This window comes from Bufo gargarizans, chromosome 1 (genome assembly GCF_014858855.1).
Source record: "Bufo gargarizans isolate SCDJY-AF-19 chromosome 1, ASM1485885v1, whole genome shotgun sequence".
Classification (NCBI taxonomy): Eukaryota; Metazoa; Chordata; class Amphibia; order Anura; family Bufonidae; genus Bufo; species Bufo gargarizans.
In genome coordinates this window covers 752,678,783-752,687,265 of record NC_058080.1, presented here as the reverse complement: position 1 = coordinate 752,687,265, position 8,483 = coordinate 752,678,783, and the positions used below count along the sequence as shown (strand labels likewise).

General features: G+C 47.2%; 1 protein-coding gene across 1 annotated transcript in view; it reads right to left on the bottom strand.

Annotated features, from left to right (window-relative positions):
* LOC122925110 (gastrula zinc finger protein XlCGF26.1-like) overlaps positions 1-8,483 on the bottom strand; it is a 213,175-nt gene that overhangs the window by 152,705 nt on the left and 51,987 nt on the right. The window lies entirely within an intron of this gene.

The window sequence follows — 8,483 nt, the reverse complement described above, 5'->3', positions numbered from 1 at the left end:
CAATAAAACTAGTTTTAAAAAAATGAAACTTGTAGAAAAATGAGTTCTTAGTGCATAGTCAGCCATGTTGTCCTAAGCAGCCATCTTACAGCTACTTCAACAAAGAACTATGTTTAAAGCAACTTGTCAGCTATGAATTCTGTAGAGAATAGGATTCTTCGGTAATCAATTATGGGACATGGCTTCTAATGGATGTAGCCAAGTATAATGTTGACCTTTTGAAAAGCAAGATACTCTGGTAGTCAACATGAATTATTTATATACCCAACTGACCCTTCAAGTATAGGGTATTGATATATTTTCAATTGTGCCTAACCTATGGAGATTGCTGGTGGGAATAGGGGTTCTTCTACAAGGGTAGATTCTCTGCCCACTAACAAGCACCAATCAACAATACAGCATGCTGACCGGTACTCATTCAGTGTGTTTGTGTACATGTGGATTTTAGGGTAGGGTTACATGACAAGAAAGTCACGCAGCATTTGATCTAATGATTGTCAATGATGTTACAGTGCGACACAGTCGCACGCAACTTTTATTCCATTAACCTAAAAGTCTTGTGTAACTTGCTTGTGACTTTGCTGTGTTTTTACAGTCAAATCACAATCACTGACGTGCGCATATTTTTTACGGGCACCACACGTACCCATTCATTTTGATATGTATGTTCACAAATCAGTATTTTTTTAATGACCTTGGGTCAGTGAAAAAATCACGGAGACATGGACTACTCTGGTATGTGGTGCAGACGAAACACGCCCATTATAGTCTATGGAAAAACAGGAACACGACACAGATGGCACCCGTGTTCGGTCTGTTTTTTGCTGACCACTGATAGGAGATGCTCTGGAAATTACCTCTCAGCAGAGCAGTGTCTGTGGCATACGGATGACACACGGAAGGTAAAAAAACGGACACGCAGGCCAAACACTGATCTTTCATAGATGAAACATGGACTGATTTTTTCACAGACATCAAACAGACACAGAAATGTGAACAAGGCCTTAGTATGGGATGAACATTTATAAATACAGTCGTTCATTCCCATACAGTTTTCCTTTGTCGGCTGTACATCCTCTATTTACACGGGGCAATGTGCTGCCATCAAATTAGGATTTTTAAATGATGCAGGCACCCAACAAATGTCAAGAGCATGATTACAAGTGGTAATGATCGGCCAAATGAATTTTTATATGAATGTTTATTCTCGATCATCAGCCCATGTGAATTGCCCTGAAGAACCAGCAAAACCAGCAATACCTATCTATTCCCAGACAACCAAAATAATAAGCTGATCTTCCTCCACTGAAACAACCTCAATCATGTCTAGCCATGCTGAATATACCGGTACATGTGGATGAGGTTCTTATCAATGAATGATCATCTAATATCTATGCAGCCATTTGGCTCCTTTAACTACTTCAGTCGTGTCATTTTTGGTCTTCATGATTATTTTCTTATGCTCCTCTAGAACTTTCCATGCAACTTTTTCAACTGTCTGTTGACTTTTACAATATTTGTATAGAGAATTATATGAAGGTTGATGACCAGTGTAAGGAGGACATTGCTACAGATAACCACCACCCAGGTGAGTCGGTACTCATGAGGAACTTATATATTGTACTAATAGTTTTTACAATAGTTACCTTCAACTTGGGTACACTCGCATGAGCACTGAGGCGTCTTCAATCAGCTGATTGGTGGGGGTGCAAGGAGTTGAACCCTTGCTGATCTGATATTGATGAACTATCAGGCAATCATGAACTATCTGTGGAAGAGAACAAAGGTAAAGGTAAGCATACCTCAACAACCTAGGTTGTGCCAGCCCATTTGTCCTGAGGATAGGTCATCAATTTTCTAGCACTGCATAACCCCTTTAATCTGCTCAGATCTTTCTGCTGTATAACTTAGTTTTTCTTACTTTTTATATCCTATTTTTGTGTGCATTAAACCAGTTTTTGTGTTATTCTACACTAAAAGACTCATCCCGTTTTTATTGTATTTCACCCTTCTTATATCTCAAATTAAGAGGTTCAGGAGCGTTATTCTACAGATTATGCCATCCTCACCTGATTCACTTTCATACTGCCCAGCCCTAGCGCAATAACTGCATATGCTTCTCATCAGCTTTGATAGCCTGCCCAGGATCACTCTGCCCACACTTTTTTCAGATTTTTCTTTCTACTTTTCTTTCTACTTGCTTTTGTGTTCTTGGTGTCACCCATGTTCATTTACTATGTTGGGGATGCCCTGACTGGGAAATTTGCACACTTGGCAACAATACCACTTGCAGCCATCTTTCTTGTTGCCGGTAACTGGATATACTCATCTCAACATTTTGGGTCACTAAATATAAATTTTTCCTCTCCTGTGACATTTTGTGATGTAAATGTTACGTCCACTGATGACACTATTGCCTTCAATGTATTTTCTTTATTCAAAATGATAAAACCATTGAAATAGAAATGTCTGGTGACAGACACACTGCACCATGACCCTGCTGGCATCAACACAAAAGTATAAAAACGGTCTGGGGGCCTAACATCATAATCTACTGGTCCTTGCTCTGAGGTTTACTGTTAGATTGTGATCTGCATTGCCACCAGTATTTGAGTTAATAATTGATTTGTTTTGCTATTTTTACAATATTTTATATAGAAAGGTTTTAAAATATTTTATTTAAACTAATAACATTAAAAAATAATAAGTTCAGTTTTTTGGACAGATGACTGTACCTGGAGCTCAGAGGGACATCTGATATCTTTGAATTGTCATATTATACAAGACACATATGAAGATCATCCATTATCTCAGATGTACCCTCAGCCCTTCACAGTAAAGATCTATCATCTGACCATTTTAAACTCCTCAGGACCGCCGCACGCAGGATTGCGTCCTGGCGGCGGCCCTGTTGTTCCTCCTGCACGCGCCGGCGCGTCATCTCGCGAGGCGCGAGATTTCGTGCAGAGCCGGCCCGCACATGCGCAGTGCGGGCCGGGAATCGTTACATCAGAAGTTCGTCACCAGCCTGCCAGCCAATGATCATCGCTGGTAGGCTGGTGACTTTTAAAAAATCGAATCAGAAGCCATTTAACACCTTATATTTATAAATATAATGTGTTAAATGGCCTCTCTGCTCCTCTGCTGGTCCTTTTCGTCGGTTGGTCCCAGCAGAGGAGCACACACATCACTGTGAGTACACCAAACACTACACTTAGCCCCCAGATCACCCCCATCACCCCAATTAACCCCTTGATTACCCCTGTCAATCACTAGTGAAAGGGAAAAAAGTGATCAGTGTAAACTGTCACATTTTTTTCCCACTGGTATTGACTGATAGTTTTAGGATAATTTAGGCCCCTTGGTTAGGTAGTTAGCGATCGGTTAGCGCCCAGCCCACCGCACCACAGTCCCTTATTCGCTGATTAGCGTATCGCTAATCAGCATTTGTACTTTTATAGTATCTGTAAGTGATCAAAACTGATCACAGTCAGATCTATAATAGTATTTGTGGTAGGAGCTAATCGAGGAACAGAGTAGGCATGCCTATGTACTGCCCTGAACCAACTGGCTGGAGTGTGCCTTGTGCCAGCGACGAGGTAAGGCCTAGATAAGTGGGCAAAGAGAACCGGCCTGGAGTAGGGTGCATAGTATTTATGGAGCATCATGGAACCCATAAAGCCCAAAGAACGAAAGGCTCTGACAATCTCAACTCGCGGATTGTGAATGTACCTTGCGTAGCAGGACGACCGCTAACGACCCACTTGCGGGTGACGTGTGCCGGTACCTGATGATTGGATGCCGCGGAAGTGGCCCCTACGCGAGAGGAGTGCCCGGATACTGTGCTAGGGTTGAACCCCAACCCTGCCGTCAAGGTGCGGACATTGGAGACAAACTGGGCCGAAAAGGGGGGCCTACCGTTAATTGGGAGTAACGGGTCGTCTAAAGCGGGAGACTGGAGTGAGGCCAGAAGCTCTTGGAGCGCCTTGACGGGACACCAACAGTTGGCCGTAGGGAAGAACTCTACCTCGGTGGGAGGACCAGCCTGATTGGACTCGGTGGCTGGGATGGACCGAATGAAGTGGACCGAATGCCAGGCGAGATGTCGCCTGAGCAGGGTCGCTCGGTTGACCGTGCCGCAGGTGAACTCCCCGGGTCTAAGAGCCCATAGAACCCTAGGTAAATTTCTGCTTTGGTGATGATGCTTGCTGATTGCCCAAGGGGAGACCGTCTAGGGCTACCTGCCAATCTGCGGAAGCTCGCCTGACACTGGTTGTCTACGCACCTGGCCCGCCGCGCTAACCCTGAGGGTGGCTTTGATGGCCTGATACGAATGGATTTGGCACAGGGGTCGCCGAGCATCCAATGGTGTTGAATGCCGGCCAATACAGCTTGATGGTGTTGAATGACAGGAGGCGGTGTGTGTGGCAATGGGCTATGAAAGCCACTGGATACTGCTGGAAACCCTGAGTGTTCCAGGCAAATATCTCGGATCCTGAGCGATTCAGGCAACTGCGTACCACCTGAGGGAGAAAAGACCTGAGCGATTCAGGCAAATGCGAACCACCTGTGGGAAAAAGACCTGAGCGATTCAGGGGATATGTAACCTGAGTGAATCAAGAAAAACACACAATCTGGAAATACCGCCAACCTGAAGACAGGAAACAAACCTGAGTGATTCCGGAAAATACGTAACCTGGGTGAATCAGGAAAACATACCACCTGGAGATACCGGCAACCTGAAAGACAGGAAAATACAAAACCTGAGCGATTCAGGGAAATACCTAAACCTGATTGATTCAGGAAATACCTGACCTGAGCGATTCAGGGAAATGTAAAACCTGAGTGACTTGGGCACACACATAACCCGAACGACCCAGGAACATGAACCCGGGCGATTCTGGAAACATAAACCCGAGGAAGTCAGGTAAATACATGAACCCGAGCGACCCAGGGGAATGCATGGACCCGAGCGATCCAGGAAACACGTAAAACCCGCGCGACTCCGGGAATTAGACCTGGGTAAATGGGCAAAAACTTGCATTTTGAGCTAAACCGGGAAATACATGGAACCTGAGAATCAGAAGGAAACTGAAATGAACATGGTATAGAAAGGATCGCAACCTAACCGAATCAACGGACAGCGCTGCCAACTCTCCGGCGATACTGAAGACCTAGGAATGGTGGCTCGTGATAAATGAAGGAAGGCTCTGAGCTGCGGAGAAGCGTTATGCCGCCACTCGGCTGGAACTTACCTGAAACCCGGCACCGTGGAGTGACCGGGCATGGAGGAGCCCTGCGATATAACTGAGGATGGATCGACATTCCAGTGGCCTGAAGCCCTGCTTACAAGAAAAAATAAGCTTGTGTCGGTACGAGACCCGGAGAGAGGTGCGATCTGGTGGCACTGGAAAGAGGCGATGGAGAACCGGGATGCAGCCTGGGCGTCATGGCCAACTGCTGGGTGACCCTGGACAGCCAGCATCAGAGCCCGAAGTTGCGCCGTATGCAACAAACCTGCGGAAACAAAAATCCAGACACAGGACACGAATCGGGTAACCAGGAATCAGCCGGACGTTGCTGAACAAATCCCTGAGCGTTACAGGCTGATGCATGGAACCTGCGTAATTCGGGCGATGCACTGACTCCTGAGCGGTTCAGGCGACATGGAATCCTAAGCAACGCAGGCAATTATATGCACCTTCATGAAGATGACGGACATCTGGGATGGTCGGGCAGTACCTTGAATCTGGTTGGACCTGGCCACTACCTACTCCCTGGGAGAGCCGGGAAAAACAGAAGCCTAAACGAATCAGGCCAACCTGACCTGCGTGAATCAGGGGAATACATAACCAGACTGTTCAGGAAAATATGCAACCTGGGAACAACCGACCTGGAAGAGGAAGGAAAACAAAACCCGAATCAGGGAGAACATGGCACCTGAGCGATTTCAGGGAAATACATGATACCTGAGCGATTCAGGGGATACATGAAACCCGAGCGAATCAGGGAGCACACCACCCCCGAGTGATTCAGGGAACACACTACACCTGAGTGATTCAGGGAACACACTAACCTGAGCGATTCAGGGAACACACCACACCTGAGCGATTCAGGGGACCTTTCCCCTAAGTGACTAAGGGAGGCATAACACCAGAGTGATTCAGGGACCTGACCCCTGAGTCACTTAGGGAAGAATGACACATGCGATTTTGGGAACATGGCACCTGAATTGGAGAAAACATAACCCTGAGTGATTCAGGGAAGACATGACACATGCAGTTCTTGGGTAAAATGACACCTGCAATCTGGAGAAACTCGACGCCTGAGCGAATCAGGGAAGACAAAAACCTGAAAGATTCAGGGAAGACATGACACCTGTGATTCCGGGAACATGACCCCTGCGACCTGAGGAAAACATGACCCCTGAGTGATTCAGGGATCCGGGAAGACATGAGTGATTCAGGGAAAACCTGACACTTGAGTGATTCAGGGAAGACATTACACCTGAGCGATTCAGGGAAGACATTACACCTGAGCGATTCAGGGAAGACGTTACACCAGAGCGATTCAGGGAAGACATTACACTAGAGCGATTCAGGGAAGACATTACACTAGAGCGATTCAGGGAAGACATTACACCAGAGCGATTCAGGGAAGACATTACACTAGAGCTAATCAGGGAAGACATTACACTAGAGTGATTCAGGGAAGACATTACACCTGAGCGATTCAGGGAAGACATTACACCAGAGCGATTCAGGGAAGACATTACACCAGAGCGATTCAGGGAAGACATTACACCAGAGCGATTCAGGGAAGACATTACACCAGAGCGATTCAGGGAAGACATTACACTAGAGCGATTCAGGGAAGACATTACCCCTGAGCGATTCAGGGAAGACATTACACTAGAGCGATTCCGGGAAGACATTACACTAGAGATTCAGGGAAGACAATTACACCTGAGCGATTCAGGGAAGACATTACACTAGAGCGATTCAGGGAAGACATTACACTAGAGTGATTCAGGGAAGACATTACACCTGAGCGATTCAGGGAAGACATTACACTAGAGTGATTCAGGGAAGACATTTACACCTGAGCGATTCAGGGAAGACATTACACTAGAGCGATTCAGGGAAGACATTACACTAGAGTGATTCAGGGAAGACATTACACCTGAGCGATTTCAGGGAAGACATTACACTAGAGTGATTCAGGGAAGACATTACACCTGAGCGATTAAGGGAAGACATTACACTAGAGCGAATCAGGGAAGACATTACACCTGAGCGATTCAGGGAAGACATTACACTAGAGCGATTCAGGGAAGACATTACACCTGAGCGATTCAGCGAAGACATTACACTAGAGCGAATCAGGGAAGACATTACACCTGAGCGATTCAGGGAAGACATTACACTAGAGCGATTCAGGGAAGACATTACACTAGAGTGATTCAGGGAAGACATTACACCTGAGCGATTCAGGGAAGACATTACACTAGAGCGATTCAGGGAAGACGTTACCCTGGAGTGATTCAGGGAAGACATTACACCTGGGCGATACAGGGAAGATATTACACCTGAGTGAATCAGGGAAGACATTACACCCGAGCGATTCAGGGAAGACCTTATACTGAGCAATTCAGGGACGACATACACCTGCGTGATTTTAGGGAAGACATTACACCTGATCGATTCAGGGAACATATGACACCAGGTGGTTACAGGGACGACCTAACATCTGAGCGGATCGGGGAACAAATGACACCTGAGCGGTATCAGGAATGACGTAACCTGAGCGATTCAGTGAAGACGGGACCCTGGGCGATTTGAGGGCAGCTGTAACGCCTGAGCGGTTCAGGAACCTGACCCCTGACTTCACGGAATACCACAGCCCCCCAGGGGATGAGTATATTACAACGTAACAGCGTGATTTGGCCTAGGAGCCCGGGCTGACCGGGGCCTGCACCTGGTATTAATGCGCAATTTTCCTTTTTATTTTTTATTATTTTTTTCTTATTATTATTACAGCAGTGCGGAGGTTAAAAGAGGCAGCAGGCCAACAGCCAGGCAGCCAGCCGGCGACTTGCCCGCACGGAGAAGCGGAGCCCCCTGCAGACAGGGCGGCTGTGCTGCAGGTCCTGCCGCTCGGACCCCCGCACTGAGCAACATAGGCAGGAAGACGGCATGAACGTCACGGTGCTGACCTTCTCTTGCAGCCACCACCTAGAACTGGCCAACCAATGCCTTGGAATGTGTTGCACTCGAGGTACTTAGTTTGTTTGCCGGCGTCTGCAAGGTGCCGCCGGATAGCGCCTAGGACCACAGCCCGATCATTCCTACCTGTGGCGCCGTCCCCGCCTGCCCCCCTCTCTCCCGATCCGCGCCGCACCAACTTGCAGCGCGTGCGCCGGAGGGCCCGGAAGCTGGAGGGGGGGGGGGCGTCTGGGTGGTGCATGCTCCAGTAGCAGTCGT